At 38.7% G+C, this 25,817-nt stretch overlaps 1 pseudogene; it reads right to left on the minus strand.

Moving 5' to 3' along the window:
• Positions 1-4: 4 nt before the first annotated feature.
• LOC138159014 (large ribosomal subunit protein eL6-like) lies at positions 5-23,998 on the minus strand (annotated as a pseudogene).
• Between the last annotated feature and the right edge of the window lie 1,819 nt (positions 23,999-25,817).

Raw genomic sequence — 25,817 nt, forward strand, 5'->3', positions numbered from 1 at the left:
GCATTTAAAACACCAGTTTGTAAGGATAAACTCCGTTGGAGAGAGAGAAGACAGAATGCAGGTAGCCACAGAGCTGAGGAATTTTCTTGATTTGGGGCAGGATCTGAGAGTCTACTGTTTTCTGATCAGCCTTGCCCTGCTCTGTAATCCCATATTTCTTTTTTTCTGTGTCAAAAACCTCTCCCTCTTGGTGTCTAGATTTACGGAGCTTCTTCTTGAAGTAAGCATCAGTAAGATGATTTGGAATTTTCACACCTGAAAGGTTAACCTGGGTAGAGGTGACAATGACAGATTTCTGATGGGTCCTTCTCAGAGGAACATGGTTGATGTTCAGGGGCCCAGTCACCAGTAGCAAGCCACTAGCCAGTTGGTTCAGGAAAACCACTCACTTGCTCCTGTGGCAGCCAGTGAGCATGATCAGAATGGTGCTTGGGGTGATGCTAGCTCGAAGTCTCCTCACCTGCTGGATGAAGGGCTTTTTGCCATGATTTAGCAGCTTTCTAGGCACACCATCAGTAGGGTAATACCTAGGCATTTTGCAAATCTTTACCACTCAAGTTCCTCTATTCTTATCACCACCAACAGGCTTTGAGATAGTAGCTGGCACTTTTTCTTTCTTTTTCCTTTCAATCCAGGTTTTGGGGGCAGCATATTTCTGCTTGTACATTGCAGTCCTGGAGTATCTACCAATCCCTCAGGCCAGGACTGTGTTCAACTGCAGTGCTTTCAGGACTTTTTGACCTTTTCCTTGGGTGGCTTTTTGTCCACCATCTTGAGAGATGAGAAAGAGAATTACGATCTGGACTTCCTGTCTGTAAACAGGGGTGGGAGGCAGGGACAGCCTCTGAATAACTCTTAACTTTTCATCAGGAATGCTTAGAAAACTTCTATTTCATTAAAGATTCATTGTTTTTTGTTTTGTTTTGTTTTGTTTTGCTGTGATATTATACTGTTTTCCTGGTAAGTTATTCTTGGTTGAAAGCCTTTATCTTCTACCTTCTGGAATGTTACATTTCCAAGCTCTCCACTCCTTTATAGTTTTGACTGCTAAATTGTATGTGATACTGAATGTGTCTCCTCAATACTTTAATTCTTTTTTCTGGCTACAGTTTTTTTCCCCCTTTAATCTGGAAGCTTTGGATTTTGACTATCAAGTTCCTGGAAATTTTCATTTGGGGTTTCCTTTGGGAGGTGGCAGGTGCATTCTTTCTATTTCCACATTGTCATAGGTTTAAGAGATATGGGTAATTTTCTTTTATGATTTAGTTCTTTTTTTTTGTTCATGGCTTTCAGGTAGTCTAAAGATTCTTAAATTATCTCTCTTTAATATGTTTGCTACATATGTTATTTTTGCTATGATATATCTCACATTTTCTCTATTTCTTTTTGTCTTTTGATTTTTAAAAATAACTTTTTATGTCTCAAGGAGTCAGCTTCTATTTGGTTAATTCTAATTTTCAAGGATTTGTTTTCTTGGGTAAGGTTTTGTACCTCTTGTTTCAAGTTCTTAATTCTTTCATATCTTTCTTCCATTGCTCTCATTTCTTTTCCCATTTTCCCCTCTTCTACTCTCCTTTGGTTTTTAAAATGATTTTTATCTCTTTAAAAGAAAAAAAAACCTCTTGCTTTGTTTCTTTTTGTATTTTTTTTTTTATGGAGGCAATCAAGATTAAGTGACTTGCCTTTTGTTATAGGAATGTAAATTTTTAAGATCTTCCCTGCCCCTAGGCTTAAGTGCACCTGGAGCCTGTGGTGGGATGCTTGTTTTTCAGGAGATACTTTGTGATTGGGCAGTGGGTCAAGAAGGTTGTTACATTCTCTGACCCAGGAGAAGGCTATATAAGCCCTGATGGGAGGCTTTGCTTTGGGGCTCACTTTGAGAAGTGTTGTGTGACTGCTCTGGGCAGCCGTTGAGAGCCCCCCGGCTTTGAAAACACAGATGTTGATGCTTCTCTCTCTGGTAACTGTGATTTGGTATGGATGTAATGGTTGGACAGTTTGGAATTCTGTCTGCTTAATCTGTTTCCCTGTCTTGTAACTTCTATCTATATACTCTGAAGTTCTGGGTGCTGACCTTTTTTCACCTGAACTAGGTAAATGATATATGTTTGATTGATTAAAGTAAGCTTGTTAACCCATTTTGAGTTGCCTTCCTTTAGAAAAGCAGATCTAAGAACCTGTGTTGGCAGCCACCCTGGGGATGCTGGGGTACTTGCTGCTACACCTTTTTGTACTTTTTTTTTTTTGTGGAGGCAATCAAGACTAAGTGACTTGCCACAGTTGCACTGCTAGTAAGTTTCTGAAGCTGGATTTTGAACTCAGGTCCTCCTGACTCCAGGGCCAGTGTTCTATCCACTGTGCTACCTAGCTTCCCCTCTTGCTTTGTTTCTTTCAGGTATTCTGGTTGGATTAGTGTCCTAGTTGCATTTTTATTTGAGTCTTTGCTTATGGATATTTTGGAGTCATTCTCTTTATCCAGGCTTATGTCTTAAGATTCTCTGTCATTATAATAGCTCTTTATGGTAAAATTCTTTTTTCCCCCTCATTCTTCAAGCTTTTCTCTTGACTTTGGACTTTATACTAGGGCTAGATTCTTTGTACTTATGGAGTGTGGGGGATCTAGGCCAAGCTATTTTTTTTCCTTGCATACTTCTGCTGCTTTCCTAGCTTGTGTTGAGGGCCTGCAAGCTTTCAATGTTCCCAAAGTGCTGTGATCTGGGGCAAAGTCTACTCACTGCCCTTCGGGTCTGAGTTAAGCAAGTTTCTGACCCAAGTTTGGATTTGTCAGCTTATCCCTGGTTGGAAGTTTCAGTGGACTACTGCTGGAATCAGGTGATTCTTAGACCACTGGCCCACTTTGCATGTTCAGAGCAATTGAACTGCAAGGTCCCCTTAAGTCTAGGATTCCTGCCCTGGTGATTCCATTGCAAACTGCCATACTGAGCTGGAGGCTAAAACTGAGTCCTTACTCTTCCAGAATCAAAGCTTCACAGCTGCTCTGCTTCTGAACGTGTTCTTTACTCAATAGCTTGAGTCCATAACTGACTGCCACTCTTAGGCATAGATCCTCTCCTCAGTCCATCCTGGCTCTTTGACCTAGACCTGGGGAGTAGACAACAGAGCTGCCAATCAGCATAGTTTCAGTACTGTGCACTTATTCAGGGACACCTGGGATCTCTTATTTCCCTAGTACTTCAGCTCCCTTTCATTACCTGGGCACTGAAATGCTGCAAATATGGCAGGCTCCTGACCAGACCTACTCCCCATTGTCCATAGACCTGTCTTTCAAGCTCTCAATCTGGGCTAGAAAAATTACTTACTGTGACTTTTTTTTGGAATTTCCAGTTAAGATTTGGTCTAGTACATTTTCTAGGTCTTTGTGGAGGAGTTTTGGTGGTGAAGCTAGGCTGTAGCACTTCTTCCTGAAGCTCCAATGTCTTAACTCCACCTCTCCCTAAGATTTTCCAAATAAACCTTCATTTTCTCAACAAATAGGGATAGTTTCATCTTTGTTTTGCCTGTCTTTATGATTTTACTTTCATTCTCTTGTTTTATTACTATTGCTAATATTTCTAGAAATATATCCATTAACATTGGGGAGAGCGGGCATCTTTTTTTACTCACATATTTATTGGGTGCTAAGCTGGGGTCCTTCCTAGTGGTTGTGTCTGGCATATGCTGAGGTCAGGTGGAGTTTTCTGCATTTCCCTAGGGCTACACTGAAGCATGTGAGGGTCTAGCCACTGGAGGAAGCCTTTCCATCCTGGGCCGCTCTTGAAGTCTGTGGAAGTCTGTCTGCTAGGTGCCTGTCTGCTCAGGGCTGCACCGTACATGTGGTGGTTCTCTAAACTGGAGTTTGCTGGTTCTCCTGTCTATGCTAAGACATATGGGGGGTCCTGGTGTTAGCATTTGCCTGCTTCCCACCCTTGGGCTCAAGGACTCCCACTGGTTTGCTGAGATGGGGCTTGTTGCTGGCCTACTGGGACTCTTCCTGCCCTGGGATGTGCTCCTCTTTTATTCAAGAGAGACAAACTATTCTTGCTCATCCTCCAACCTTTTCAGGCTAAAAGATTGCTTCAACCTGACTTTTGACTGTTCCAGGATTTTTCCTGGGGATCTATTTTCTGTTGTTGTTTTTTTCCCCCAGAAGTCAATACGGGAAAGGGACAGCAATTTACTGCTTACTCTGCTATCTTGGCACCCCCCCTATAATTGTTGCCCATTTTTCCTGCATATAATTTATTGGTTTTTTGTTGTCTCTTCCACTAGATTGCAAGTTCTTTGAGATCAGAAGCTGTTTTTTGCCTTTTTTGTATCCCCAGCATTTAGCACAGTAGTGCCTGGCACAGAGTAAGTTAATCAGAGCATATTAAATGACTGATAAAGAGGGCAAAGATTTGGTGTCATTCCTCTGATGTAATTCTCATGATGTTTTGGCAGGTGGGAAATTATAAGCAAAGCGTTGATGTCAGTTTAGATCCTGGGACAGGTTGTCTGTGAGAGGTTAGGGCTTCTTGGCAATTTTACTGCAGATGACTCTGATGGAGGGTGAGGGACTGTTTGTGTCACAAGTGTGTGTGCAGAGGCTTGATGCTCCTGTAGTTGCTCCTGTTCATCATCACTACCTCACATCAGGAAAAGAAATCTGTGACTATCCTAGAAGCTCATCATCTGCGCTGTGGCTCTGCTGTTTTCAGTGTTACTCTGGTTCATTATGACCCGTTTGCATAAAGAAATCCAATGTAAACTACAAAGATGTCATCACGTGGATTGAACTGTGAGTCTCTGAGATACAGTCTTTCTGAAGGGAGAAAGAAAGGGCTTCTGGTTCTTGTGCTCCTCCATGTTTTTTGGGGGGGAGCTTGGTTTGTTTCTCTTCCCCTTTTTCCTTTTTTAGTATGGCCCATGCTACAAGGTCTGTCCAGTAAAAACTTGAGGCTTAGTCCTTCCAAACAAGGTAAAAAAGACCTAGGATTATTGACTTTTGTTTTCCTTCACATTTTTGTTCTGTTTTGTTCTTTTCATCTTTCCCCCTTTCTCCATCCTTTAATACACTATCTATGACAGGAGGACTGAATAGTAAAAACTTTGTAAGCATTTAAATGCTAGAAGATCCTTAGGCTCTTACCACCAAAGGGAGGCATGTGATAGAATCGGTATTTCCTGAAGCAACTTCCTTCAGCCCCAACTTCCCTGATGCAGCTGCCTGGTTAAGAAGCAAGGCCTTTAATATTTGATAGGTGCCTGAAACAACCTGAGTCATCACAACCTGATGATTTACTGACCAGATATGTTTCCAGGTGGAGATGAGGAGGGCGGCATCCAGAGAAGCTAAGGGCCACTGTGTCCTTGTTGTAAATTCTCACTGTGATAGGGCAAAGTAAACTTCCTCTTTTGTTAAATGCTCCTGTTAAAAGCATGTGTTTCATTTCATCTCAGCATTGAACCTGAACTAAAAGATTACTGGTATTAGAGTCTTATTTCCAACAATCCCTAATAGCACACACTAACAAAATAAAAGAGGATGACATTAAAGAACTGAATAGACAATTTTTATTTAAAAAAAAAATAGAAAACCAAGAAATAAATGCAAAATAAAAACAAAAAGGGGTAGCTAGGTGGCGCAGTGAATAGAGCACTGGCCCCTGAGTTCAAATGTGGCCTCAGACACTTAACACTTACTAGCCATGTGACCCTGGGCAAGTCACTTACCCCCAATTGCCCTGCCCTTCCCCCTCCAAAAAGCAAAAGAGTAAAAAAAAATTTTTAAAAAAAGAGATGTTGAAAACTAAAATAGAAACAGATAATCTGGAAAACAAAAGACTATATAAATAAAAATAAAACCTGATTCTTTGAAAATAGTAAGAAAGCTGAAACACCTTTAGCCAATCAATTATAAAGAAAAGGACAGAAAAATCAAATCAACCAAAATAACAAATGAAATAGATGACATTACAACAAAGCCAGAAGAAATATAAAGAATTATCAGAACCTGCTATGCACAAAAAAGGCTCCAGCTGCCAGCACCTGAGACCCCAGCACACAAAACCAGTGACCAGGCCTCTGGCCCCCAGCACAAGTAACTTGGGACAGTGCCCCCTCTGCCCTAGAATCAGAGCTCAACTTTAAAAGCCAGGAAATAGGCAAACATTATGAGCAAAAAGTAAAAATGAACACTGACCATGAACAGTTTTTATGGGAAAAGGAAGATCAGAACACAAACTCAAAAGAGAACAACATTGTCAGTATACCTACATCCAAAACCTTGGAGGAGAATATGAATTGGTCTCAAGCCCAAAAACTTTTCTTGGAAGAGCTCAAGAAGGATTTTAAAAGTCAAATAAGACAGGCAGAAGAAAAATTGGGAAAATAAATGAGATAAATGTAAGAGAGAGTCAATAGCTTGGAGAAGGAAGTACAAAAATTGGATAAAACAATTCCTTAAAAAAATACTATTGAGGGGCAGGTAGGTGGCACAGTGAGTAAAGTGCCTGCCCTGGAGTCAGGAGAACCCAAGTTCCATTCCGGCCTCAGATACTTAACACCCACACACACACACAAAAACTAGCCATGTAACCTTGGGAAAGTTACTTAACCCAAATTGCCCTCCAAAAGGCAAAAAAAAAATACAGTTGACCAAATGGAAAAGGAGATAAAAAAAATTCACTAAAAAGTAGAAATCCTTAAAAATTAGAATGGGCCAAATGGAAAAGAAAGTGCAAAAGCTAACTGAAGAAAACAATTCCCTAAAAATTAGAATTGGACAAGTAGAAGCTAATGACTCTGTGAAACATCAAAAATAAATCAAACAAAATCAAAAGAATGAAAAAAATAGAAAAAAAATACCTCATTGAAAAAACAACTGACCTAGAAAATAGATTGAAGGGAGATAATTTAAAAATTATTAGTCTGCCTGAAAGCCATGATCAAAAAAAGAGCCTAGACAGCACTATTCAAGAAATTATCAAGGGAAAATTGCCCTGAGGTCCTAGATTCAGAGGGTAAAATAGTCATTGAAAGAATCCACCAATCACCTCCTAAAAGAGATCCCATAATGAAAACTCCAAGGAATATTGTAGCCAAATTCCAGAATTATCAGTTCAAGGAGAAAATACTGCAAGCACCCAGAAAGAAACAATTTAAATACCATGGAACCACAATCAGGATTACATAAGACCTAGCAGCTTCTACATTAAAGGATCAGAAGACTTGGAATATGATATTCCAGAAGGACAAGGAGCTTGGATTACAACCTAGAATCAACTACCCAGCAAAATTAAGCATAATCTTTCAGGGGAGGAGATGGATATTCAATGAAATAAGGGACTTTCAAACTTTCCTGATGAAAAAGTCAGAGCTGAACAACTGAATTTGATCTTCAAATACAGGACTCAAGAGAAGTATAAAAAAGTAAACAGGAAAGAGAAAAATATTATTCAATAAGGTGAAACTGTTTACATCCCTACATAGGAAGATGATACTTGTAACTCTTGGGAACTGCATCTTTATTATGACATTTAGAAGGTATACATAGATAGAGGGTGTGGGTATAAGTTGACTTTGATATGGTGATAAAAAAATAATTAAGGGATTAAAAAAAGGGTTGTACTGGAACAAGAGGAAAGGAGGAGGCAGAAAAGGGTAAATGACTCACGTAAAGAGGCACAAAGACCTATTACAATAAAGGGAAAGAAGGAAGGGAAGCAAGCATTGTTTGAACCATTGTTTGACTCAAAGAGTCAAGATACTCAAGTATAGAAATTTAACTTACCCTATAGAAAGTAGGAGGAGAAAGGGCAAAGGAAAGGAAGAGGATGGGTAGGAGGGAGAACAGATTGAGGGAAACTATAGCCAGAAGCAAAACACTAGTGAGAATGAAATGGGAGAAAGGAGAGAGAAAAGCATAAACAGGGTTAAGAAATGGATGGAGAGAAAGACACAGTAATCATAACTGTGAATGTGAATGGGATGAATTCTCCCATAAATGGAAAGTGGATAGCAGAGTGGATTAAAAACCACAATCCTACAATATGTTGTATTCAAGAAACACATTTGAAGCAGAGAGATACACACAGAGCAAAGGTGAAAGACTGGAGCAGAATATAGTATCTTTTAGCTAAAGTTTAAAAAGCAGAGGTAGCAATCCTGATCTCAAACACAGCAAAAGCAAAAAATAGATCTAATTAAAAGAGATAAGGAAGGAAACTACATCCTGCTAAACCCCAGACAATGAAGTAATACCAATATTAAACATATATGCTCCAAATGGTATAGCATTCAAATTCTTAGAGAAGTTAAGTGAGTCACAGGAAGAAATAGCAAAGCTATCCTATTGGGGGACCTCAAACTCCCCCCTGAGAACTAGATAAATCTAACTACAAAATAAACAAGAAAGAAGTTAAGGAGGTGAATAGAATTTTAGAATTTAGATATGGTAGATGTCAGGAGAAAGTTGAATGGAGATAGAAAGGATACCTTTATCTCAGTGGTACATGGCAACTATGCAAAAATTGACTATCTACTAGGGTATAAAAATCTCACAATCGAATGCAAAAAGGCAGAAATATCAAATGCTTCCTTTTAAAATCATGATGCAATAAAACTTACATGTAATAAAGGGCCATGGAAAGATAGAATAAAAATTAATTAGAAATAAAACAGTCTAATCTTACAGAATGAGTGGGTCAAACAACAAATCATAAAAACAGTAACTTCAAGAGAATGACAATAATGAGACAACATACTAGAACTATGAGATGCAGCCAAAGCAGTTCTTAGGGGAAATTTTATATCTCTAAATGATTATATGAATAAAATAAAGAAAGAGCCCAATGAATTGGGCATCCAACTAAAAAAAAAAACTAGAAAAGAACAAATTTAAAATCCTTAATTAAATACCAAATTAGAAATTCTGAAAATCAAAAGAGATTAATAAAATTGAAATTAAGAAAACTATTGAACTAATAAATAAAACTGAGCTGATTTTATGGAAAAAACCCCCAATAAAATAGATAAACCATTTGGTTAATTTGATTTAAAAAGAAAGAAAGAAAGAAGAAAACCAAATTACCAGTATCAAAAAGGAAAAGGGTGAATTTGCCACCAATGAAGAGGAAATGAAAAAAATAATTAGGAGCTATTTTGCCCAAGTATATCCCAGTAAATCTGACAATCTAAGTGAAATGGATGAATATTTGCAAAAATATAAATTGTCCAGATTAACAGAGGAGGAAACAAAACACTTAAATAATCCCATTTCAGAAAAAAAAAAAACTGAACAAGCCATCAGTGAACTCTCTATGAAAAAAATCTCCAGGGAAAGGTGGATTTACAATTGAATTCTACCAAACATTTAATGAACAATTAGTTCCAATACTATATAAACTGTTTGGGGAAATAGGCAAAGAAGGAGTCCTGCCATATTCTTTTTATGATACAAATATAGTGCTGATACCTAAACTGGGAAGAGACAAGACAGAGAAAGAAAATTATAGACCAATTTCCCTAATGAATATAGATGCAAAAATTTTAAATAAAATACTAGCAAAGAGATTACAGCAACTTATCATGAGGATAATACACTATGACTAGGTGGGATTTATATCAGGAATGCAGGGCTGATTCAATATTAGGAAAACTATCAGCATAATTGACCATATCAATAACAAAAGTAACAGAAATTGTATAATTATCTCAATACATGCAGAAAAAGCTTTTGAGAAAATGCAACACCTATTCCTATTAAAAACACCAGAGAGCACAGGAATCAATGGAGTTTTCCTTAAAATGATAAGTAGCATCTATCTAAAATCATCAGTAAGCATTATATGTAATGTAGATAAACTAGAAGCATTTCCAATAAGATCAAGGGTGAAACAAGGATGTCCATTATCACTACTATTACTCATTATGGTACTAGGAACATTAACTTTAGCAATAAGAGAAGCAAAAGCAATTGAAGGAATTAGAAAAGGCAATGAAGAAACAAAGCTAGCATTCTTTACAGATGATGTAATGGTATTCTTAGAGAATCAACTAAAAAAAACTACTTGAAATAATTGACAACTTTAGCAAAGTTGCAGGATATAAAACAAACATATAAATCATTGGTATTTCTACATGTTACTAACAAAGCCCAACACCAAGAGATAGAAAGAGAAATTCCATTTAAAGCAACTGTAGACAAAATATTTGGGAGTCTACCTGCCAAGACAAACCCAGGAACTATATGAACAGAATTATAAAACACTTTTCACACAAATAAAGTCAGATTTAAATAATTGGGAAAATATCCATTGCTCATGGGTAGGCTGAGCTAATATAATAAAAATGACATTTCTACCTAAATTAATTTATTGTTCAGTGCCATACCAATAAAGCTTCCAAAAATTATTTTATAGTGCTAGAAAAAATAATAACAAAATTCATCTGGAAGAACAAAAGGTCCAGAATATCAAAAGAATTAATTAAAAGAAAAGCAAGGGAAGGTGGCCTAACTGTACCAGATCAAAAACTATTATAAAGCAGCAATCATCAAAACTAATTGGTACTGGCTAAAAAATAAAGTGGTAGATCTGTGGAATAGGTTAGGTACACAAGACACAGTAGTCAATGACAATAGTAATCTACTGTTTTACAAACCCAAAGACTCCAGCTTCTGGGATAAGAACTCTCTATTTGACAAAAACTGCTGGGAAAACTGGAAAGCAGTATGGCAGAAACTGGGCCATATACCATCTTACACCATATACCAAGAAAAGGTCAAAATGGGTAGATGATTTAGACATAAAGGGTGATACAATAAGCAAATTAGGAGAACAAAGAATAGTTTACCTGTCACATCTATGGAGAACAGAAGAATTAATGTCCAGAGATAGAAAACATTATGAAATGCAAAATGGATAATTTTGATGACATTAAATTTAAAAGGTTTTCTACAAACAAAGCCAAAGTACCCAAGATTAGAAGGGAAGCAGAAAGCTGGAAAACAATATTTATATCCAGTGTCTCTGATAAAGGCCTCATTTCTAAAATATATAGAGAATTAAGTCAAAATGGTCAAAGGATGTGAACAGTTTTCAGATGAAGAAATTAAAGCTATCTATAGTCATATGAAAAAATGTTCTAAATCACTATTGATTAGAGGAATGCAAATTAAGACAACTCTGAGGTACTACCTCATACCTATCAGATTGGCTAACATGACAGGAAAGGAAAATAATAAATGTTGGAGAAGAATGCTGGAAAATTGGAACAATAATGCATTGCTAGTGGAATTGTGAATTGATGTAACCATTCTGGAAAGTAATTTGGAATTATGCCCAAAGGGCTATAAAATTGTGCATATCCTTTGATCCAGCAATACCACTACTAGGTCTGTATCCCAAAAAGATCATAAAAAAGGGAAAAGGAACCACGTGTATAAAAATATTTATAGCACCACTTTTTGTGGTGGCAAAGAATTGAAAACTGAAGGAATGTCCATCAATTGGGGAATGGCTAAACAGGTTATGGTACATGAATATAATGGAATACTATTGTTCGATAAGAAATTCTGAGCAGGTGGGTTTCAGAAAAACCTGGAAAGACTTGCATCAACTAATGCTGAGTGAAATGAGCAGAACCAGGAGAACATTATCCACAGTAACAGCAACATTGTGCGATGACTGTCTTTGATAGACAGTTCTTCTCAGCAATGCAATTGTCTAAGATAATTCCAAAAGACTCATGATGGAAAATGTTATCCAAAAAAAATGAATAAGCAAACAAACAAATAAAAAGAAAATGCTATCCACATCCAGAGAAAGAATTATGGAGTCTGAATGCAGATCAAAGTATACTATTTTCTTTTCTTTTTTTTATTTCTCGTGGTTTTTCCTTTTTGTTCTGACTCTTCTTTCACAACATGACTAATGTGGAAATATGTTTAATATGATTGTTCACATATAGCCTATATCAGATTGAATGCCATCATGGGGAGGATGGAGCAGGAGAGGGGGAATTTAGAACTCAAAATCTTATAAAAGTAAATGTTGAAAATTAAAAATAAATAAATAAAACTTAAAGAAACAAGAAAAAATTAATAGAGGTAAGGCACTAGAATTGAGAAGAGTTGGGAAAGGCTTCCTTCCTGTAGAAGGAGAGATTTTAGTTAGTGTTCTGGAGTCAGAATAGAGGAGAGAGAACATTCCAAGTCTGAGGGACATGCCAAGAGATGAAGTGTCTTGTTTGTGGAATAGCAAAGAGGTCAACTTCAGTAAGGTGTTGCAATACCACGTGTGAGGTGGTAACATCCAGGCTGTGAATCCAGGGTCATAGGAAGATAGCGGAAGAGTGAAGCGTTTACAGGTCTCTGTGGAGGAGCTGCCTCCTTCTTTTTTCTGTGTACTTTTTTTTTTTTGCTTTTTGGAGGGCAATTGGGGTTAAGTAACTTGCCCGAGGTCACATGGCTAGGTTTTGTGTTAAGTGTCTGAGGCCGGATTTGAACTCAGGTCCTTCTGACTCCAGGGCCGGTGCTCTATTCACTGTGCAAACTAGCCACCCCTTCTGTGTACTTTTAAAAAATTTATTTTAATTTCCAACATTCATTTCCACAAGATTTTGAGTTACAAATTTCTCCCTGTTTTTCCGCTATCCCCCACCCCAAGATAGCAAGCCTATTGAACACCCCTTCCCCCAATCTGCTCTCTCATATCCTCCCTCATCCCCACTCTAACTTTCTCGTAGGGCAAGATGGAGTTCTATGCCCCAGTTCTTATATATCTTATTTCCCAGTTGCATATAAAAAACAAATTTTATTTAACATTAGTTTTTAAAACTCCGATTTCCAGATTCTTTCCCTTCTTCCCTCCTTACCCACCCTCACTGGGAAGATAAGCAATTCGATATAGGTTATACATGTGTAGTTACACAAAACATTTTCATAGTAGTTATATTGTGAAAGACTAACTATATTTCCCTCCATCTCATCCTGCCCCCCACTTAGTCTGTTTTCCACTTTAACCCTGTCCCTCTTCAAAAGTATATACCTTCTCCCCCAATCTGCTCTCCCTTCTATCATTCCCCCTCTTATCCCCTTCCCCCCTACTTTCCTGTAGGGTAAAATATGCAATTGAGTGTGTATGTTATTCCCTCCTTAAGCCAAATTCAATGAGAGTAAGGTTGACCCTTTCACCTTCCTGCTCTTCCCCTCCATTGTAACAGTTTTCTCTTGCCTCTTTTATATGAGATAATTCACCCTATTCTATCTCTCCCTTTCTCCTCTCATTATATTCCTCTCTCACCTCTTAATTTTATTTTTTAGATATCATCCCTTCCTATTCAACTGATCCTGTGCCCTCTATGTATACATGTGCACACATAAGCACACTCACATATGCATTTATACACACACACACCCTCCTATAGATACATATATGTATGGATACATACATACATATATATATACATATATATTTCCTTCAATTGTCCTCATACTGAGAAAAGTCTCATGAGTTACAATTATTATTTTTCCATGTAGGAATGTAAATAGTTCAACTTTAATAAATTCCTTATGATTTCTTTTTCCTGCTTACCTTCTCATGCTTCTCTTGCTTCTTGTATTTGAACATAAAATTTTCTGTTCAGCTCTGTTTTTGTCATCAAGAATACTTGAAAGTGGGGCGGCCAGGTAGCACAGCGAGTAAGAGCACTGACTCCAGTGTTGAGAAGACTTGGAGATTGAATCCCGGGCTCAGACACTTAGCACTCACCCAGAAACACCTGGCCATGTAACCTTGAGCAAGTTACTTAACCCCAATTGCTTAGGGGTGGCCAGGTAGCTCAGCGAGTAAGAGCACTGGCTCCAGTGTCGGGATGACCTGGATCAAATCCGGGCTCAGATACTCAGCACCACACCCAGAAATAACTGGCCATGTAACCTTGAGTAAGTTACTTAACCCCTATTGCTTAAAAAAAAAAAAAAAAGAATACTTGAAAGTCCTCTATTTCATTGAATGACCATATTTTCCTGTGAAGCATTATACTCAGTTTTGCTAAGTAGGTGATTCTTGGTTTTAATCCTAGCTCCTTTGACCTCCAGAATATCCTGTTCCAAGATCTTTGATCCCTTAGTGTAGAAGCTGTTAAATCTTGTGTTATCCTGATTGTGTTTCCACAATATTCAAATTATTTCTTCCTGACAGTTTTTAATATTTTCTCCTTGACCTGGGAACTCTGAAATTTGGCTATAATATTCCTAGGAGTTTTCTTTTTGGGATCTTTTTCAAGAGTTGATAGGTGAATTCTTTCGATTTATATTTTGCCCTCTGGTTCTAGAACATCAGGGCAATTTTCCTTGAGAATTTCTTGAAGGATGATTTCTAGACTCTTTTTTTGATTGTGGCTTTCTGGTAGTCCAATGATTTTTAAATTATCTCTCCTGGATCTATTTTCTAGGTCAGTGGTTTTTCCAATGATGTATTTCACATTGCCTTCTATTTTTTCATTTGTTTGGATCTGTTTTATAGTATCTTGATTTCTCATAAAGTCATTAGCTTCCAGTTGCTCCAATATAATTTTGAAGGAATTCTTTTCTTCAGTGAGTTTTTGAAATTCCTTTTCTATCTGGGCAATTTGAGTTTTCAAGGCATTCTTCTCCTCATTGGCTTTTTGGGCCTCTTTTTGCTATTTGAGTTAGTCTATTTTTTAAGGTGTTATTTTCTTCAGTTAGGTCATTGACTGGCTTTTCATGAATTTCCTGCATCACTCCCATTTATCTTCCCAATTTTTCCTCCACCTCTCTTACTTGATTTTCAGAATCCTTCTTGAGTTCCTCCATAGCCGTTATGACCAATTTATAATTTTCTTGGAAGCTTTTGATGCAGGAATTTTGACTATGTTGACTTGTTCTGGTTCCATGTTTTGATCCTTTTTGTCCCCAAAAAATGATTCTATTATCTGTTTGTGCTTCCTCTGCTTACTCATCTTGCCAGCCAATTACTTGACTTTTGAGCTCTTTGCCATAGTAGAACTTTGCTTCCATAGTGGAGAGAGCTGTTTCCCAGATCACTGGGGTTTTTGCAGATGTTGTCAGAACTATGATGAGGGCACCCTCTCTACAGATACCCCAAGCTCTGGCACACTGGCCACACATCCCAGGACCATCACCCAAGACCATGATCCAGATCCAAGCAGGTCAAAGCAAGAGTGATTAACCTCTGAATGGTCACTTGGTCCCCTTAGAATATGCAGGTCAGTAGCTCTGGAGGCAGCCACATGGCAGCAGCTGCAGCCATGCCTCTGCCACTTCTCTCCCTGGGGGGCAGGGGCTGGACTGTGCTCTTCTCCACCCAGTTCCAACAGAGCTCCCCACTGACCTTTTACCTTCTTTTTGGCATTTATGGGTTGAGAAGTCGGGAAACTACCATAGCTGCTGGTGATTCACTCTCCTGAAGTCTGCTCTGGCTGGTCCGTGCCACTGGTCTGGGACTGCGTGGCTCACATGGGAATGCACTTGGCTCCCAGCTCAGTGCAACCGACCTGCCAGGCTGCCTTCAGTTGGAGATTTGTTTCTCTCTGTCACTTTGTAGGTTCTGTAGCTCTAAAATTTGTTTAGAGTCATATTTTACAGGTATTGGAGGTGGTTGGGGCAGGAGCTCAGACAAGTCCTTGCTTTTATTCCACCATCTTGGCTCTGCCCCCTCCTCCTTCTTTCACAGTGGCTAAATAAAGACTCTTCCTTACCCTCATCCTGGTAAATCAGAATTACATGAAGTCAACTAAGAGCTCTGCTTTCTTCCAAGTAAATACACACCCTACATAGATATAGCAAGAGTTTCACTTCCACTATGCTATTAGAAAGCAAGATGCCTTGATGAGGAAGCAAAACTATCATTTTGGTGGCAGATAATATGATCGTTTGCTTAGTGAACCCTAGAGCATCAAGTAAAAAAAATGAAACCCTTAACAACTTAAACAAAGTTGCTGGGTAAACCTACACAAATCATCATCATTTCTACATATTATTAGCAAAACTCGGCAGGAAGAGACAGAAAGAGAAATTCTATTTAAAATAACTAAAAATAATATAAAATATTTGGGAGTGTACCTACCAAGACACATACAGGAATTATACAGACATGATTACAAAACACTGTTCATACAAGTAAAGACATCTACATACCTGGAAAAGTATTAATTACTAGTGGGTAGGTCAAGCCAATATAATAAAAATGACAATGTTGTTTTTCAATTGTTTTAGTAATGTCTGACTCTTTGTGACTCATTTGGGGGTTTCTTGGCAAAAATACTGGAGTGATTTTCCATTTCCTTCTCTTTCTCATTTTACAGATGAGGAAACTTAGGCAAATAAGGTTAAGTAACTTGCCCAGGGTCACACAGCTAGTGTTTGAGGCTGGATTTGAACTCATGAAGTTGAGTCTTCATGTTTTCAGGCCTGGCACTCTATCTACTGTGCCACCTGGCTTTCCCTAAAATGACAATACTACGTAAATTAACATGTTTATTCAGTGCCATAGCAATCAAGCTGCCAAGGAATTGCTTTATAGAACCTAGAAGAAAATCATAACAAAATTCATCTGAAGGAATAAAAGGTCAAGAATATCAAGGAAAAAATGGGAAGAAGAAAAAAGGAAGCCCTCAAACTATACTACAAAGCTTTAATCATCAGAACATTTGGTACTAGGTAAGAAAAAGTGGTTGATCAATGGAACAGATTGGGTGCACAATATATAGAAGTAAATAAATACTGTAATCAAGTGTTTGGTAAGCTCAGAGATTCCAGTTGTTAGAGCAAGAACCCACTATTTGACAAAAACTATTGTGAAAACTAGAAAGTATTTTAGTAGAAATTTGGGCATAGAGTAACATCTCACACCATATAGCAAGAAAAGCTCAAAATAGGTATAGGATTTAGACATAAAGGGTGCTATCATAAGCAAATTAGTGAAGCATGGAAGAAATTACCTGTCATAACTTTAGATAGAGGAAATGTTCGTGACCAAATAAGATGGGGAGGGGGGAGGGGAGGAGCGGTTCATAGGAAGTAAAATGGATAATTTTGATTGCATAATATTTACAAGTTTTTGCACAAATAAAGCCAGTTAAGCTAAAACCAAAAGAAAAGCAGGAAACTAGGACAAAAAAATCTTTGCATTGTTTCTCTGACAAATATATGTATATAGAGAGAACTGGGCCAAATTCATAAGAATAAGAGCTATTTCCCAATTGAGAAATTGGCGAGAGAGATCAGAGACATGATTAGGCAATTTTTAGAGGAAGAAATAAAAGCTATCAATAGTCATGTGAAAAAGTACTCTAAATCACTAATAAAGAATGCCAATTAAAACAACTCTGAGGTACTACGTGTGATAGATGATTTATTGGACCCCTTTATTCCAATCAGTATTATTATGTTTTATATGATCCCATGGGGCAGTGATTTTAAATTCTGATAGTAGGCCTCAGAGCTCTAAACTGCAAATTGTAAATTCACTTGCTTAATCATAGGAAACTAACTAGAGGACCTCCACCCTTGTTTTTCCTTGTTATGATGACCGAGCCCAGCATGACAGAGATGACTCAGTTACATGGAAAGTCCCCCAGCTATCTTTGTTGCCCCTCCATCCCTTGTCATCCTTCTATTACCCAACATGGGGAGATGACCATGAGCACATAGTCAATGAGTGATCCTGGTTGCCATACTATGGCCTGTCCTTCTACAAACCTGTTGGCTCATGCAGATGTTTTGACATCCTCTCATCAGCCCACCCCACGAGCCTGCTACTCAATTTTTGTAGGACCTCCTGGAAGGTCAAGAGAGGTCTATCAAGGTCTGCTTGCAAGCCCATTTGTTAAACAACGGAATTCTGTATTTTGTGTATCAAATAATGAGATTCTGTATTTTTCTGCTTTACCTATATTATCAGGTATCAAGCACTATAAAACTAAGGCCCTAGAGGAAGTGAGCATTTCAGATTGTGAGGAAGATCTGAGGTTCATTTCATTAGAGAGGGCTATGGACTCTTTCATAAAGTTCCATTGTCTCAAAATTCTGCCTCAGTGGTTTTTTTCTAGCAGATTGGACAGTTTTGAAAAATCCCCATATATATCATACCTCTCAATGACAGAGAAGAAAAAATGACAAACGCTAGAGGGGATGTGAAAAAATAGGTACACTAAAGCACTGTTGGTGTATCTGTGAACTAGTCCAACCCTTCCTTCTGGAAAGCAATTTGGAACTATTCACCAAAGCTATAAAACTATGCATACCCTCTGATGCAGTGATACTGCTACTAGGTCTCTATCCCAAAGACATCCAAGAGAGAGGAAAAGGATACATATGTACGAAAATATTTATACCAGATCTTTTTGTGGTGACAAAGAATTGGAAACTGAGGGGGTGCCCACCAATTGAAGAAAGACTGAATAAGTTAAGATATAGGAATGTGATGAAATACTATTGTACTTTAAGAAATGATAAGAATGATGGTTCCAGAAAATCCTGAGATTTATATGGGCTGATGCAAAGAGAAGTGAGAAGAACCAGGAGAACAATTTACACAGTAACAGCAATATTGTAATGATGACCAATACAGTGATCCACAACAATTACAAAGGACTTAATATGAACAATGCTATCCACCTTCCAATAGAGAACTGATGGACTCATAAAAGACTGAAGCATATTTTTTCTCTTTCTTTTTCTTGCCTTTTTTGGGAACATGTCTAATATGGAAATTTGTTTTTCATGACTACATATTTGTAATGGATTTTATATTTGTTTTGGCTTTTCAGTGGGTGGGGGAGGGACAGAATTTAGAACTGAAAATGAAATTGAATTTAGAAAAAAAGAAAATGAAAGCGAAATGCCCTCCAACAATACCACACCTTGAACTCTGAAACTCTTTTTCTGAAGGAGTTTCCTGAACTATACCAGAGGACTGGCAGTCTACCAATTGAAAGGGACCTGTACTATTTCTCCAGGTCATATAGAACCCTCTGAGGGGGCAAGAACCTTGAGGTCAAGGTACCTCTGTGATGAAGAAAGAATAACGAATGACTGGAGAGGATCAGCAAGAGCTATGTTAAAAAAAAAAAACAACAACTGTCCATTCTTATCAAGTAAGTCTTCCTAGTGACCTAGATGCAAGAAACTACTGGACAAAAAGATCAATTTTTCACAGACATAGCTTCTGGGAGGTTGGACATATGACACGTATAGTCAGAGGCGTAATGATGCAGCTGTTAATCAACAGAGGCAATCTTCTTACCCTGAGATGGGAGAGTCCCATTTTGCCAGTTGGTGACAGGTCAAGGGCCACTTCAGTTAGGAATCGTTGCCTTTTCCTTATTGAGGAGCATCATGTGGTCCTTTGCCCAGCACAACTTGGTACCACAACCCAAATGTCCAAATTGACACTGGACCCATTCCCCAATTTCTGCTGTTCTTGTAACAGCTCTAATTGGTTATTTGGCATTTGTGTCTAATGGGTGCTGACATGCATCACAAACAACTATGCAACATAAAGCATTGGAATAATTCTCCCATTGGCCTTAACTCTAAAGAAAAGAGACTGTGCTCTCTGGGCCTGGGTTACCTAATGTACAAGAATGACAAGATCAGTCAGACCACTGAGCTAGACATGTGGCCACTGCCCAGGAACTAGCATAGATAAAAATCTTTGTCTCATTTCCTAAGGCTCTATCACATGCCAGCCATGCATCCTGGAGCTCATCAACTGGAAAGACTTACCAATACCCCTGCTCCATAGGATAGCTTCAGTTACCAGATTAGTGGTTACTGAAATCCAGCTGTGTGTGCTTCTGTTGTCACTAAGAGAAGGGTTGAATCATTGGTTAACCAGGCAAAATGATATTCTTTGGAATACAGGTATTCTATAAGGATATGTGGGGGCCCATTGGGTCAGAGGAGGAGGGAGGGGTCTAAGGTCTGGATTGGAGACCTTAGGTTCTCACATAGTCACCATCTGTTTGTGAAGAGTGCTAACACCAGAGACACCCAAGTAAGCATTATTTGTGATGTACCATTTCCATTTTAGCAATAGAAGCTTTTCCCATCTTGCATCATGCAAGCCATAACAGACAACTTTGGACAAAGGGTGATTGTATGACCTTGCGTCATATGTTCAACAACAACTAGAGCCCAATAAAAGGCATACAACTACCTTTCAAAACCAGTATAGTTAGTGACTGCTCTATGGAGCTTGAACCTCCAAATACCTAACAGTGGTTTGTTGTGGTTACCTGTTGGTGCCTGGCAAAAGTGCCACTCAGCCTGGTCCTTATGGACAGAGACATTGATACCAAGAAAGATGGGCTTTGCAAGATCATAGGGCCCAAGACTGCTGGACAGCCTGCTTTACATCTCCCTGTAGCCTGTTCAGTCCCTACTTGAAAGATATAGACTTGTAGATGACTCAGTTAATGAGGGGAATTACGATAGCCAGATGGGGAATGTGGGTTTTCCACAATGTAAAGAGTCCAATAAATCTCTGAAGTCTTAGAATTTGGGAAAGTGAATTATCAGTAACTTATTCTGGACTGTTCCTGAAATCCCCTGGGTTTTCCTCACCGCTGTATTAAACTTGACTAAGTGTGCTGGACACTGTATTTCTTGTGGTTAATTTCCTACCCTTTGTACTTCATATAATCCACCATCTGAATTAGGGCCTCTGCCAATGTGCCCTTATCAGATTCCGTCAACATTATGTCATCAATGTAGTGGTGTAGACCAAGGAACTGCTCCCAGGAAGGGAAGTCTCTTTCATATCTCTGCCCACCATAATGAGGCAGTAAGAGGGAGAGTTCAGATAGCCCTGAGAAAGAACAGTGTACGTTTATGGGACTCATCAGGTGAAAGTAAATTTTTCCTGATTAATCTTAGTCACATGAATAGAGGGGAAAAAAAAAAAACATTTAGCACTGTTGATAGCCCCATACCATTCACCATGGACATGGGCTACCTGGTGTTGATGAGATCAGGAACAGCTGTAGAGATAGGCATGATGACTTTGTTTGTAGTCCACTGAAATCTGACAGGTAGCCCCTGCCTTCCTCACAGGTGACACAAAGTTGTAAGGGAACTAGTATGATGAAGTACTCTTGCTTCTTTCATCTCCATCACTAGAGAAGAAATATCTTCCACCTCCTTGGAGACCCAATATTGTATAGTGTTAACTACTTGGGATGGTTCAGGTTCAGGAAAATAAGGGCTTCCATTTGGCCCTACCCATAGTAATGTGCCTAGAGAATGTTGAAAGGGCTTGCACAAATACTGAGCCTGCAATTCCTTCTCCATATTTTTCCCTCTGTAGCTTCCACTGAAAGATCCAAATGGGGCAAGGGCTTTGGAGGCTTGAGTAGTGCTCTGGTGCTTAATTTCCCTGTACAGTTTTTACTAATACCTCCATGTACTAGCCATCAATTATATTCTTATTTAGTATTTTATGTTATTTTATTTTTTCCCAGTTATACATAAAAACAATTTTTAACATTTGTTTTGAAAACTTTGAGTTCCAAATTCTCTCCCTTCCTCTTTCCCCCCTCATCAAGAAGGGAAGGAATTCAATATAGGTTATACAGCATGTAGTTAGTTATGCAGACCATTTCCATAATAGTCGTGTTGTGACAGAAAACAGAGACAAAAAAACCCTCAAGAAAAATAAAGAAAACAAAAAAAAAGTATGTTTCAATCTGTATTCAGACACTATCAGTTGTTTCTCTGGGGATAAACAGCATTTTTCAGCACAAGTCCTTCAGAGTTGTCTTGGATCATTGTATTTCTGAGAATAGCTGTCATTCACAGCTGATCATCTTACAATATTGCTGCTACTTTGCACACAGTACATTTCACTTTGCATCAGCTCATGGAAGACTTTGCAGGCTTTTCAGAGAGCATTCCACATTTCCTATAGTACAATAGTATTCTGTCATGACATACTACAACTTGTTCAGCCATTCATTCCCCTAATTGATGGATATCCCTCAATTTCCAATTTTTTGCCCTCAGAAATGAGATGTTATAAAGATTTTTGTACATAAAGGCTCTTTTAAAAAAATCTCTATTGGGATACAGACCTAGTAGTTGTTTTGCTAGGTCAAAGGATATGCTTGGTTTTATAGCCCTTTGGACATACTTCCAAACTGATGTACAGAGTGGTTAACTCAGTTCACAACTGCACCAACAGTGTGTTAATGCCCCATTTTTCCCACATCCCTTGCACCATTTGTCATTTTCCTTTTCTGTTCTATTAACCAGTCTAATAGGTTTGAGGTAGTACCTCAGAATTGTTTTGATTTACATTTCTCCAATCAACAGTGAGAACATTTTTTTTCCTATGGCTATAGATAGCTTTGATTACTTCATCTGAAAACTATTTATATCTTTTGATCATTTATCAACTGGGGAATAGCTCTTATTTTTATAAATTTGACTCAGTTTATGTTTGAGAAATGAGGCCTTTATCAGAGAAACTTGCTTCAGAATTTTTTCCCATAGTTACTGTTGCTAACTTTATTTCTCTCCATCCTATCCCCATCCCCCAATTATTCTGTTCTTTCTCTCCTTTCACCCTGTCCCTCCTCAAAAGTCATCACCTACATTCTTATCAACCCCATGTTTCAGGAGCCACATACAAAGCTCCGTCTAGAGGTTGATTTCATCTCCCTAGCAGAGCAGCTGCAAGTTCTATGACTTATATTTCCAAAGAATCAGCCCAAGTTACACTTGTTCCAGCCTCCTGCTCAAAATTCACCAGTTGGTCAACCTGTCTGGTTGTGTGATGGGAAAGACCCATAGCTAAAGTCTGAAACCATTCAGATAGGGCTCCGCCTAGAAGACAGCATCTATTGTGTCAGAGACTTGCTGGATATGGGATGTGGCAGGTTTTTGTGGGGTGGGGGTGGGGGGGAGAGAATGGCAATGTATCAAATCCATTTCCTTTAGGAATTTCACCCCCTCTTTTGCATATACCCATCTTTGAGCTGGCTGCCAGTAGAATTCATCTTTATACAGCAAGATGCAAATAATTCCCCATATCAATCATCTAAAAATGGATGAAGAACATATCACCTCTGGAAGTTCTAACAAATGTAGTTGGCTAGGTAAAAGTAGGTCCCCCAGTGGAAGTCTATTGCAGGAAGCCTCTTTTAAACCATATGCTCAGGATACCATTGTTCCAGGGAGTCTTCACGTTTCTGTTTGAACTTTTTCTGCAAACACCCAAGCTCCTTGAAGATCTGCCCACAGCCTACTCCCTCAGGACAGGGTATCACTGGTCTCTTTCTGGAAGTAGTGATAGGATAAGCCTGCAACTTTCATACCTTGTGTAGGAGTGTCTTAGTCTCCCTCCCAAGTCTGCCCTCTTTCAATCTTTTTTTTTTAATTTTATTTTTTTATTTTTGGAGGGCAATTGGGGTTAAGTAACTTGCCCAAGGTCACACGCCTAGTTTTTTTGTGTGTGTGTTAAGTGTCTGAGGCCAGATCTGAACTCAGGTCCTCCTGACTCTGGGGCCAGCACTCTACTCACAGCGCCACCTAGCCGCCCCTGCTCTTTCAATCTTATAGCTAAAATTTTAGCAGGAATCTGAACCAGGTTGCTGATTTATGTCTGGGACCTTAGGATTGGTTTGTGGCTAGAGTGCCCCCCCATCCATGCCCATTAAGAGAGATTTCTTGCTTGACCACCAGCTCGATTAGATGTCGCTGGTTTTCACTGCATTGTCCCTGAAAGTCAAGGACAACTCTATCTCTAGCCGCTGCATTTATAGGCCCAGTTTATTTATACTGCTAGTCCAACTTATGAAGAATAGTCAACAACATGCTAGCCTTGGTACTTTCTTTACCATCCTGGGCAGCCTTCTCCAGAACCCACCAAGCTATATTCTCTCTTCTAGTGGGATACTGCTCCAGATCCCACAGAACCTTCATAATAGTTGAGGGGTCCTTGCAAAAGTGAGTAATGAAGTATCCGACCATCTGATCATTAGACCCTCCTCTATATTTGCTGGGCTATTTCTCCAAGTCAATTATATGTGAACCAGGAGGTTATTTGCTCTTGTCCCAACCTGCCAAGACTGTACCACATATTGGAGATGTTGTCCAGGTTTGATGTTGGGACAAAAAGAGGTACTTGCAAGTCGCTGAATATTTAACAAAGGAGGAGTTTTACTTTGCCACAGCACAGCAAGAATATGCAAGTCATCAAGGTATGGTGACTCAGGTGGTCTCAGGAACCCACCCAGTCTGAGAGGCCCAGACCACATTGTAGCTGGGACTTTTCATGGCTCTTGACCAGAAGGCTATGTCAGGGAACCAGTCAGGTTATGGGGTATAAGGGAGAGGAGGTTGCATCAGGGAAGCTGGGACTGAAGGAAGTTGCATCAGGAAAATGCTGCTCATATCACAGGGATGTAATTTTTATTTTTTTTTTCCTGAGGACTGCTTTAGTTGCATCTCAGAAATTTTGGTGTTTCATCAATATCATTCTTTTTTTTTATATAATCATTACTTCTATTATTTGTTCTTTGACCTATTTACTATTTAGGATTCCATTGCCAAGCCTCCATTTGGGCTAATGTTTTTTGTTTGTGCTCCTTAAATTGGTCACTGTTTTTTATTGCATCATGGTCTGTAAAGAATGATGACTGTTTCTGTCTTTTTACATTTATTTGCAAATGTATGTTTGCAACTATCTTTATGCCTTACTATATGCTCAATTTTTGTAAAATTGCATGTGATTTTGAGAAATACATATATTGTTTAGCAAGCCCATTTAAAAGAAACTATACTTTTTTAGGTCTAATTTCTCTTTTTGTTCATCTTCATAACACTTGTCTGAAATTGAGAGAATGATATTTAAGTTTCAAGGTATTGTGTTGCTGTGTGTGCCTTAGTGTAATTAAATTAATTTTCCTTTTATGAATCTAGATGCTAAAGCATTTGGAGCATATTTGTTTAACATTAATATTGATTTACTATCCATGGTTCCTTTCAGTATAATGCTTCATTGTTTATTTCTTTTTAAGTTGTGAATTTTTGTTTTTGTTTTGTTTGACAGCATGGTTACAATGCTTGCTTTTTTGGATTCAGCTGATGCACAGTAAATTTTGTTCTAGCCCTTCAGTGTATTTCTGTGTATGTCTTTACTTTTTAGGTGTGCTTACTTTAAGCCAGTGGGGTCAAACTCAAATAGAAACTGAGGCCACGGGGGCGGGGTCAAGATGGCAGAGAAGAAGCAGGTCTTCCGCACAGCTCCAGCTTCCACCTTTCCAAATTCATGTAAAAGGGGACTCTAAACAAACTTTGGAGCTACAGAACCCACAAAATGACACAAAGAAGCTAACCTCCCATGAGGACAACCTGGCAGGCTGGCAGGAATCTCCACACTGAGGTTTTAGCCCCAGTGAGGGCCTGACCAGCTGTATCAGCAGTGCCACATTCACAATGCCTATAGAGATTACAAATATGCTGATATAATTATCCATCACAAAATACATCAGGTTTGCCATTTGGGGAAATAAACTAGAAAATTTATTAAGATACCAAAAGACTGAGTCCCCAAACCAGAAAGTGAAAGCCATCAGAGTAGTTATGATACGGGCACAGGTAGATAAAGTAGAAAGCACCCACATTTTCAAGCCTTTAAAACAGAACAGGCTACCTCAGGCAAAGGTCCTCCTCTCCCCACTCACAGCAACCACCCAGCGTCCTGGAAGCGCGCTCCCAGAAGCTCCGGCCCCTGGCAGTCCTCAGCAGGAGTCCTTAGCAGAAAGTCCTGCTCCCAGCAGCTCCGGCC

This window comes from Petaurus breviceps, unplaced genomic scaffold, assembly GCF_028583685.1.
Source record: "Petaurus breviceps papuanus isolate PSGF00001 unplaced genomic scaffold, PetGlider_PUasm1.0 175, whole genome shotgun sequence".
NCBI classification, from domain to species: Eukaryota; Metazoa; Chordata; class Mammalia; order Diprotodontia; family Petauridae; genus Petaurus; species Petaurus breviceps.